Source organism: Eleginops maclovinus, chromosome 4, assembly GCF_036324505.1.
Source record: "Eleginops maclovinus isolate JMC-PN-2008 ecotype Puerto Natales chromosome 4, JC_Emac_rtc_rv5, whole genome shotgun sequence".
Lineage (NCBI taxonomy): Eukaryota > Metazoa > Chordata > Actinopteri > Perciformes > Eleginopidae > Eleginops > Eleginops maclovinus.
In genome coordinates, this window is record NC_086352.1 from 14,776,673 (window position 1) to 14,787,957 (window position 11,285).

The window sequence follows — 11,285 nt, forward strand, 5'->3', positions numbered from 1 at the left end:
CGGTATTTGACAAATGAGACCAAACCGGTATTAGTAGCAGTATTTCATCTTGCATAGACTGACACCGAGTGCTGTAATAAAACAAAGTCTCACTAAACGACCAATTTCCCTCCAAGTTAATCTACTTTGATTCTGCTGGCGTGTCGGTTAGCTTGGCAGACAGGGCAGCAGTCAGCTCTCCTCTGAACCCTCTTGCAGAAGCAAACAGCCTCAATTAGACCAAACACAATAATTAGGGAATCTTTTACCTCTGCATATCATTAGTTTCCTAACGGAGAACATCCTGATCAATGATTACAAATAGCAGCTTCATAAATAAATTAGTCCTGCTGATACATGTGTAACCCAACTCAATTGATCCATGTTAAATGGAAATCAGGGGGCTGCAGGAATGAGGATTGGGATGGTGGGATTTGCATAAGTTAAAGTCAGAAATACAAAAGAGAAAATTGTAGTTTAAGAATGTGTTTTTAAAGCGTTGGAAATGTCTGACACATATGTAAAAAGGCAGCATGTACATTCAGAAAATATTGAATGTTTAAAAAGGCCATATTTAAAGCCAGCAGATGTCAGTGTTGGCTGTGGATGTGTCATGTGCCATAAATACTACCAGAAACTTATCTGTTGGCTCTGGTACACCACTCAGTATTTAGTTTGCTTTTCATTCATTTTTCATCTTTGTTAAATTTTCCTTTTTTTACTCTAAGCGATTTGAAAGTGAGAAGTATTAATGCTTTTTCATTTGAGTGATACTGACTTCACCCTTAGTTTACCAAAAGATATGAAGCCTGTTGTACTGCTTTACTACATTTGTAAAGACACTTTGAGTTACACAGATTTTAACATGGGTATCATGCCAGCACACAACATATGAAATGATGTCACATAGTTAATCAAATACTGGGCTCAGTCTCATGTAGCTCCAAATGAGCCTTCTAGAGTTTGTGCATTGGCCACGTGGGTGATGGACCACAACACATGGATATTAGAGGCACTTTCAGACTCTTAGGATATAAATCTTACACCTCAAAAACACAGAAAGGCATACATTGACACAAGCCAACTGTTAAACAAGGCTGTAAATGTGTCTTTGTTTCTCTCTTTTTAGACTGCACTCTCCATCATGTTGTATGCGAGTGTTTATGTGGGTTTATCAATGTTGTATGTATGTGTTAAGAGAGGACTGCATTGTTTATAATAATGCATCTTAGCTAATTTCAGTAATGTGATCCAGCCTTTAGTAGCTGACAGCTTAATGGCTATTATTTGTGTCACCCTCTCTCATAACACTTTAGCAGTAAATTGCTATGTGCATACATCTGTGGTATGACTGACATCTTACCTTGTAATATGATAGCTATTGTTTTAATTAAGTGAAAGCGATTGTGACATTTATTGGTTTCCAAGTTACTTGTTAATGGCAATATAAGAAACAGTAAAGGTAAATTATTATGGTTTACATTGCATAAATAATTTACAAACCCTTTACTAATGATTACACATTATTCTCCCACTGAGACTGTCAATTCATTTGAATACATCACAAATAAAAACACTGCATTGGTGATGCAATGCAATCCCCCTCTTGGCAATGCCTGAGTCCTCTCCCTTTTCTCTGTCTCATCTTCTTCCTGTGTGTTCCTGAGTGTGAGAGTATATAATGTTTATTTATGCTGTATCATATATGTGGTGAAATTTTCCACTTAAATTATAAGAGTCTATAGAGACATTTATTCTGTTATCAAAGTCCCTTTTTAAAGTAATGCCAGTAGCCAGTCTGTTAGTGCTTTAAGTCATCACCCTGTCTTTTTGATCTATGGAGTCACTCAGTTGTCTTTAGTGGAGCGTAATCATGTTTTTATATGATGTCACTGGTCGTTCCTGTCATTAACTTGCCACCAGCTTGCCGGTTTGGGGAACATATTCGATGATAGGGTGGTGCATGTGTTGCGTACTCCCCATCCAGTCACTAAAGCTGTATCTGTCTCTAGCGCACCAGTTTGTTCTGACAGGCCTGCCACAATGATGACTGCATCACCCAGATGCGGCAGAGCAGCTTGCGAGCCGACCCTGACACGCCGTCAAAAAGAGCAACCAACCGTCTGCATGAGCCTTCTTCTGCCCCATCAAACCTCAGAGCCATCTCTTCCTGTACAGCCAGACACCATCAACCAGGCTGCTTTTTCTCTGTTTGCTTTCAATAGGGAGTGCATGCTTTGTATCCTTCCAGTGCCAGGATGTTGTTTTTTTTAATAGTATGTACTCTCAAGATCAGTGACTATAGATCCATTTAAATGATATGCAAACAACCTGAAATCAACACATATAAATTGTGACAGTGGCAATCCAAAACAAGCATGATGGGATGTGATTTTTGGGAAACGAAAGCTTGGTTAAGGGGCCTTTTTATTTGTAGCGAAGGAAACTCTCTGTCTGTCATGTTTAGTTTCTGGACTGGTTGTTTCAATGCCTGAAAAATGTGGCCGGTCCATTGAAAGAGAGGAGACGCATCAATCATTATGAGAAGGCAATTAGAGACATTTAATTAGTGCTCAAACCCAATCAAGATTGAGCATCATGTCACCACTTTGGTTATTTAGTCAACGTTGCAACTGGTCATCTCTTACACATCCATTATTATATCTAATGTAAAATACCTACGATATAGTTAAAGCTTTAATCACCAGTGTGTGACCGAGTGAACGCTGGCTTTTGTTGTAAAGTGAAGAATAAAAGAGGGTAATATAAATGCAAAACATTTAATTATGTATTTATTTTGAAGGCTCTTAATTGATTTTTGAAAACAATAGATGGCAATTACGTCTGTTAAGTCTGCAGTGGAACAGGCACTGCACTGAAAATGCACGACATACAGTACAATACTTACAAATTCAGCCACACACTTTTTAAATTTCAAAACTGTTTTGCATTCATTGTCTGTCCTCTCTGCAGATTGTCCACATTAACCTCTTCTGATTGACTTTCTCTTTGTGTCCCTGTAATGGGCCCCAAAGACCAGAAATAAACCAACCCACATAAATGAACTGAAGTCTCTGTATGCGTCTTTTAAAAGCTCTCTAACAAAGTTATTCAGTTGATACACAACCCTTTTACTCTTAATAAATATATGAACAATGCTAGGAGGAACAACACACACTAATGCAATTCAGCATAACCAAATTAAATCCCAAAATCATAAGCAGGTCATTCCTTTTATTTCAATCATTCACAACAAAAACATCCATTCTTGGTTATTTTCCGTATATCTGCCGGCTTTAGTACAACATGCAAGCATGTCTTCTGTGGCTGTGTGGCACATATGAAATGTTATCTGCAATGGCATTCCTCAGTTACACCCAGGTCAGTCGGACAGGTGTTCTCATTGGACATGAAAGCCTCTGGTGATGCATGTCAGTCTTGATCACCCATGATGATGGCCTGAGGTAAGGACATGGGAACTCTTTTGAGTTTCAGCACTTTTATGATGTTTTGGCAGCTAGAACAACCATTCAGACATTGAGATGGACATTCGGGACTCTTTTTATCAGGAGTTGATGTTTAAATTTTCCGGATCCTTTTCCTTTGCTATGATAGGATTTGTAATTTTTCACCCAGTCTACCTGAATGTGTCTGAGACTACTTGTGATGTTTCCATTATCTGTTCTTATGCTATAATGTGTCACTTAACAGTAAAGGTGGATGTTTGTGTTAGTCAGAGAATCCCCCGACTGATCCCAGGCTTTTGGAGTGTATAATTTTTCTAATGGGAAATAAGAAAAACAACTACATAATTGTGCAATGTAATATTCTATAACAAATACAAAGCCCACCACCAAAGACACCTATCGTTTAAATATCAGCAAGAAAAAAAAAATCTTTCTTAGGCAAAGCAGATAGATTGAGTGATCGAAAGGGCTTCAGGAAAGCAATGAAAAATGTATATTTTGTCATTCATGTTCATGAGTATTGTATCCATTGTGCAGTAATCATGAATTCACCATCTACTGGGGTTTGTCAACCTCTTACAAATACAATGGATATGTTAGAGGTGGGATACATTACATCCCATCTCTAACACATCCTGTTTACAATCTTCAAAAACATACAGCAAGGGGCTGTTAGATGAGATGAGAGTATCTCATTTGGGCAATATTGCATAAAGAAATATGCAAGAAAAAACAAACCCCAACAGCCATGCTTGATGAAATTATAGACAAAAAAATGGTCTCTGATGAATTGGCACTTAATTACTGCTTGATTAGCATAATTATGCATGTTAATAGCATCTCAAATGAATTGCAGTTGTCAGGAGGGAGGAAGCATCTGTAGTGGTGGCAGCCTGATACATATTTTCTCCTATCCAACAGCGTTGTCTAACTCTTCCCCTTAAGTGTTCACCATTAATCACTACACACTCCTTTTCCTTTGGAGTGAAATTTGGCATTTTGGGATAATTGGACTATTATTGTGGGCTTGTCACATCTGTAATAGTAGGCTAACGAGCCCCCTCGTGTGCTAGCATTCAAGGATGATGGCAGAGCATGGGCACTGAGTGGCATGGAAGGTAGAGATATGGCCCTCTAGTACTCAGATATATGATCATATTATTTGGGCTATAACTTTATATCATTAGCCTTACATCCCAAATATAGGCCTTATTTAATTCCACCACTGTGATGTTGACTGATACAGATTGACATGTAAGTACATACAACATGCCAAATTGTATCGTTCACAGAAAAACATTTTTTATGTTCTTCAAATACTGTAAAGAACATTTAATTGTAAAACAAATACTGAAATTAAGATACAATATCCGTGGTAAAGGTCCAAATTGAACTTAACCACTATGAGTACATTTCAACTCCCCACACAAAAAGCCAAGGCTTCCAAAGCCTTCACTTTTTGCAACGGGTGGTGGAAACAAGCAGCCTGCTTTTGTCCTTTGCCACCAACAGAGTTAACAATGTGCCATAATTCAGCCATTTACTTCACTAAATATAAAACGAAAGGCTGTTCTTGCTTTTAACAGTATGCTCTCAGAGAGGTATGCTCGTATGCTCCACATAAATCTATACACTGACGGTGAATGAATGCTTCAAACATTTTTGTCTTATGGAATCTTTCAAATTAAGTGGAAACCTTTAAAGTTTGTAGGTGTTACTCTATTGTACTACTCTATTGCCAACATGCAGCAACTTGCTGCAGACTGACATACTTCTCTTGTCTAAATAACCTTTATGCTGTGGGTTTGAATCCATGATCCTACAAGAATCAATGGTGTGATGGATTGCATTGATATCCCTTGCATGGCCAGCATCACAGATTCTAAAGATGACACAACCAATTTCATGGTAAACATTTCCTCTCACCGCTACTTCATCTGGCTTCTTATTATTGGCAGACATGGAGAAGAGTGCAGGGAGACAGGGTAGAGAAGAGGGAGTCTCAAGGTTGCAGGTGGCAGCCAGGAGCACTTATGGATTGAAGTAAAGGGCATGGTCTGAGATGAGCTCTGACTGCTTCATTGGGAATTCTCCTCGGGAGAATATCGCATTTGTAATAATCTCTAATCCTTTTTTATTTGAAACTGTGTCACAGGCAACAGTCTGCTGTAAGTTAACTCCAAGTTAGAACATATTGAACATTTAAAACAAAGAGCTTAAGAACTCTTGTGAATCAATTTCACACAAGATCTATTTAGTCTTTTGAGAATCAATGTACTTATCCAAATATAAAAAGAATGAACATAAATGTTTTGAAAGGGCCAGGCTTCAGGTAGGTGTAATTTGTGCCTATAATCGGCCTAGCAGTTGGCCCGTGTGACAGGGTGTGCTGTATTGGATATTAACTCACAGACGCCTGGTGGTCTGTCATTCCCACAGACAGGCCTCTTAATGCCCTAATGGCTCATTTACATTATTGATGAGCCAACCCTGGGTCACCTCAAACAGAGACTATTTAAAGGAAATAATTTTATGCAAACTACATATTGATGCACTAATGATCAATTGGCCCTTGTTTCGTGTGTTAATAATATGCAACTGTTGCAGTGTGATGTACATCTTCAATTAGAGAGTTAACCTGTCTGCTGGCTGACTCAAACAAGTGGTGCGACTGCATCATCCATTCTGTTGACCCGTAGCAAAACTGATGAAGCCTCTTGACTGACGAATGCAATGTTTTTAACTCTACAACTTCCATAAAGAGAGGAATATTATTTGAACATAATCCATCTTCTTTTTTTCTCTGTCTTTTCATACCCACCCACAGTTTTGTCCAGCGCCCTGCTGCCACTCTAATGTCCATCCATCCATCCCCTACTGGTTAAACCTATCGACCTAACACAATAGCACTGCAATTTAGCCACATGATCTGAAGATTCTTGAAAAAACTCACTTAACTCATCAGATAAGAGGTTGTCATTTACTTGTAAAGAATACGCTCAAAGCCAAATTGTAGGTGAAGAAAGGTGTCTGAACTTGCTCTTATCTTTGACTGCTGCCAACACTGAAACGTTAGTCTCCATCGTTACATGATCACGGTATATTATTGTTCTTTTTATTACAGCATTACATTGCTGTATTACATAATGCAACAATGTTTATTGGTTATCCATTTCCCTGTTGTTAAAGGGCCTGTATGATATCATACAATCTGTGACAGGTATAACAACACAAAGTTTTATATTTTTTATTTGGGTGAAACACATTTCTCTTTTTTATATACTGTATATTCTTTCCTCTGTTGTCAGAACCAGGTGACATTTCATTATTATTACATGCATTTGTTACTTTTCTTATTTAAATGAATTTTAGATTTTTGTTCAGAGAGGTCAAAGAAGATAAATCTAAGGATCTGATTGTTCAACTGCCACAATTGCTCTCGAGGGACATCTCTTTTCTCCAAAATACTATAATCAATATTGTGATCAAATACATTTGTTGTTCACACATTGATGCAAATGGGGTCTGCCAGGGCTGGTATTGTGTCTCTGACAAATTGGGGACATTGTTTGCATGCAAGGAGAATGCCTGTCTCTTATAGAATAGCACCCAGCTCAGAGTGACACAGAGGATTTGTCTTTCTGATTGATTGGTGTCATGCCTAAATGCTTATCAATCTCTTGATTTCAAAGAGCCATTCCTGAAAGAATCAACCCCTCATAGACCCCCTGTATGGAGCATCAAGGTAGTGATGTTAACTTCAACAACAGCTACTTTTCCAGAGAGTCTGTGGCATAAAGATTGATTATTATTCCCTATATGGAGTGTAAGGAGACGCTGGGGACATGCTTGTCTTTGTATCATCATTTATATCTATGACCTACAAGGTATATGGATGTCACCACTTTCCATTCAATCAGAGATAGATGACCAATATAAATCATTTAAGACTCTGAATACACCTGAATGGCTCACAGTTCCTCCGCATGGTAATAGATTTTCTCTTTTTTTGTCTAGGAAGTCCTAGTTTATATGTATATTGAATACATCTTTCACTCCGTATTTCCCTGAAGATATGCACTCACATACTGAGACGACATTCTTCAACTTGTGGTTAATTAATGTCCCCCTTAGAGGTCAGCCTCAAATGCCCCTTTGCCCCTTTACTTTACTGACAAGGAATCTACGGCAGTGCTTGACTCTCTAAATTAAGAAACCTATAAAACAGCTCCTCTTTCTGAATCTCAATCATAGGGTGAGGACCCATCACCACCCCTTAGGGCCACTCGAGCCCACTGAGCCCCTTTTAAAATGAATTACCACCATCTCTACTAGTGCCCACAGATCTTGGTGAGATTGATGGCCAAGAATAAAATGTCCCTCTTCACTTTTGGCCCTTCCACATATATCAGCCAGGAGGCCCATCATTTATCAGGCCCAATACTAGTATTAAGTATGCTGACTGATACCATTAGGATAACATATAATAATCTAAAAGGGTTTAAGGAGGGGTTCTTTTGATCTCGTAGGCAGCTGTCAGGCGCATTGATTCAGATCTAGTTGAGAGAAATTTGAAAGGTATAAGAATTTCCTTAAAACAATATCAGAGGTTGGTATAAACAAATGAAATAAAATAAACACGAGGCATACAAGTAAGCTTCTTTATTATGTTTCCTTTATTTAGATATTATTTATAATTAAAAAGCATGATGAAAGCATTTATGTCTAAAGATCTATTAGAAATATATAATATGACATGTACAATCAGTTGTTGCATATCTTTCAATCACGTTTTGAGGAAGGTGAAACAGAAAGTTGACAAAGCGTCAGGGTGAGGACAAATTAGGAGCCAAGAGTTCAAGGGTTTAAAATAATTACTGTAAAGTAAGACGCCGGGCTAAGAAACAGTTGTGGATTACATGAGACGGGACGCGAACATCAGTGCAGCCAAAGCAAAGGAAAGTGTCAAAGGTTGTGAATGTTTGCCAGATGACAAAGTGTCAGTCACACACAGGGGAAAAAATAGTCTTCCTGTCTTCAGAGTATAGCAGCCTTCCCAAAGCCTGTCAGCCAATCAAAGAGCTACTCTTAGGTGTGCGACAGCTGCTGTCACAACTCAAGACCAGGGTAGGTCACCCTTGGAAGGACTACAAGGCCAAAAATAATGTCTGAGTATTACCTTTTGCTTGTTGAGAAGCAATACTTTACAATGTGTTATTTTGAGTTTCTGGGTCGGTTGTGGGTGAGAGAAAGAAAGAAGAGAGAAAGACTTCATGTCGTTGCGAACAAATTAGGAAGCAGATTAAGATAAAAAGAATTTGAACACTTTTTGATTTTACTTATTGCTACAAAGGGAAAGACACACCGTGTAAGAAAAGAGGGCTGGACATTTTTTGTGTCTTTCCAAGGGGACAGTTTGGTACCCCCAACTATTTGTTTGATATACTGTTGCCATCTGTACTTGAGAAAAACAATCCCAAGAGCATGGTGGACTCAGGGTAACTGAAATAATATGTTTAACATAAATAATCAGAATTCAACCTAAACTTGGTCAAAATCTACAAGACACAACCAACCATCTTAGATCATACTTAATAAACGCATGGGATGCCTTTCCATGGTATGTGTGTTGGTAGGTGTGTTATTTTTGTATGTGTCCCCTGAAGCAGAACAATGCTGCTCTGCTACCTCACTTTAAAAGCTTTGAAAAAGAAAAACAATTAAGAGAGGAGACAATAGCCTCTGTAATGTTTTGATATGCACAGACGTGGTGTAGATGGATCTGATGGATCTGATGCAAACAGCAGTCAAGCATTATGCCTGCCTGGCCGATGGCAGAGGAGAAAGGGGACTCCATATAAATGGGAAATTAGCGGGAAGCTTCGTCAAAAGTAATTAACTCCCCTCCTTACCACTGTCCATTAGCCCTGACATGATGACACAGGAGGAAAAAACATTCATGTCAACTGTGGCAGCCGCCCGCGCTGATCAGATAAACATTTTTTTGTTTTGTTTTGACGCCTGATTACAAAATGATTAGCCAGCGTGCCTGTCTCCTCCTTACCCTTCACCTCCCCTGTGGCTTGATTGACATACGAGGTGATATGCTGTTGGGTCTGTGTAAGCTGTCTACCACCCTTTCTGCCACACACACACACACACACACACACACACACACACACACACACACACACACACACACACACACACACACACACACACACACACACACACACACACACACACACACACACACACACACACACACACACACACACACACACACACACACACACACACTTGTTCTTTGTTGGTTATCATGACTTTTGAAGCTCTTGCATTTATATCTGAATATTTTCAGGTATTATACAAATAAATACTTTTTTTCAGGGTCCTTTTTTTACCATTATTATGATTTTTCCTGTAAATAAACAATATATATATTATATATATATATATAGTCTTTAAGGATTTGTCGAAGAGACCACCAGCAGAATCATAGATTTTTCCTGCAGCTCCTGTTTTCTCTATATGCACACAAAGTTAATTAGTAATAATGAATGTTATTCACTACCTCAGACATTTCATTATGTAAATGTATTTATATTTGTTCATTTACAAGTGGGATTCAGAAGTACAGTATTTTTATTACATGGGTTTTATATATCTGGTTGTAGTGAGAAATGTTAACATGTATGGAACTCAATGGTATAGCATTAAGGATTTGATTTCAATCAAATTTACATTTTTTTTAAATAATAGGTACAAAGTATGAAATATCATTGGGTATACTTAATTCTCTCTGGGTGTTTACCAGTTTAACCATACTGTCATATCCTTGTGGTTGATCATTTACTAGCATGTCATGTTTAACACCAGCTTTACAGAGCTTTAGATAAGACACAGATAGCTTCTTGGTAGAACAGTGTCAAAGGGTTGGATAGAGTAGAAACATGTATACTGTACGCTCAACAGTGGACTTTTGTGAGGGCTCACTATTCATTTGGAAAAGATTTACTATCCAATGTTTGAGGTGAATCAGATTTTAAGAGAGCAATTGATCTTGATCTCTGATGAAATAATGGATGATTGCTTATTTAGATAAGAGCGGAAAGAGCATGGGATGCCCTTGTGTTTGTTTCAGTAGCAGTAGGAATGTTCATTGATCACCCACGAGGCTGTAGGAGCTCATATTTTGATAAGGATGTGATAAGATGTGATAAAAGCATGATAAGGACAGTATCTTAAATTGTGTGCTGTATTGATTTACTGCCAGTGTACATAGGCTACAAATGGCATGCCACCTCCGTCTTTTCCTCCAAACCATTTCTCGGATTGAGTCAAAGTAGTCACATTATATATTTAATATATGTCATGTGAGTGAGTTGCATGCAGAAATCCATTTACACTCACTTTGCTTTGCTGCAGCTTTAACATTTTCAGGAAAATAAAATCCCATTGCAGGTATTTTTTGAGCCGATTCTTTAATCTCAAATATCAGTAATCAACACGTGAGACACACAAATTGTTATAAATATATATTTCTTTTCATGACGAATATGCATCCTCTCCATCGTTTCAAACAAATTAATTTTGACAGTATGATATTTATTGTAAAGATGATCAGTGTCACTTAATATAAAACAAAACAAGCTATAAAACTATAAACACAGGATAACTCCTTCCTTTTCCTTAAAAGCAATAAATGTCTATCTTCCCCCAATTAAAGTAATAAAAGAGATTGTTTGGACTTTGGCCCCAATTCACAAACACTGTTTCCTCTTGGAGTACTGCCAGGATTATTGACAGGATAGTATTATGATGCCATAATAGTAACTG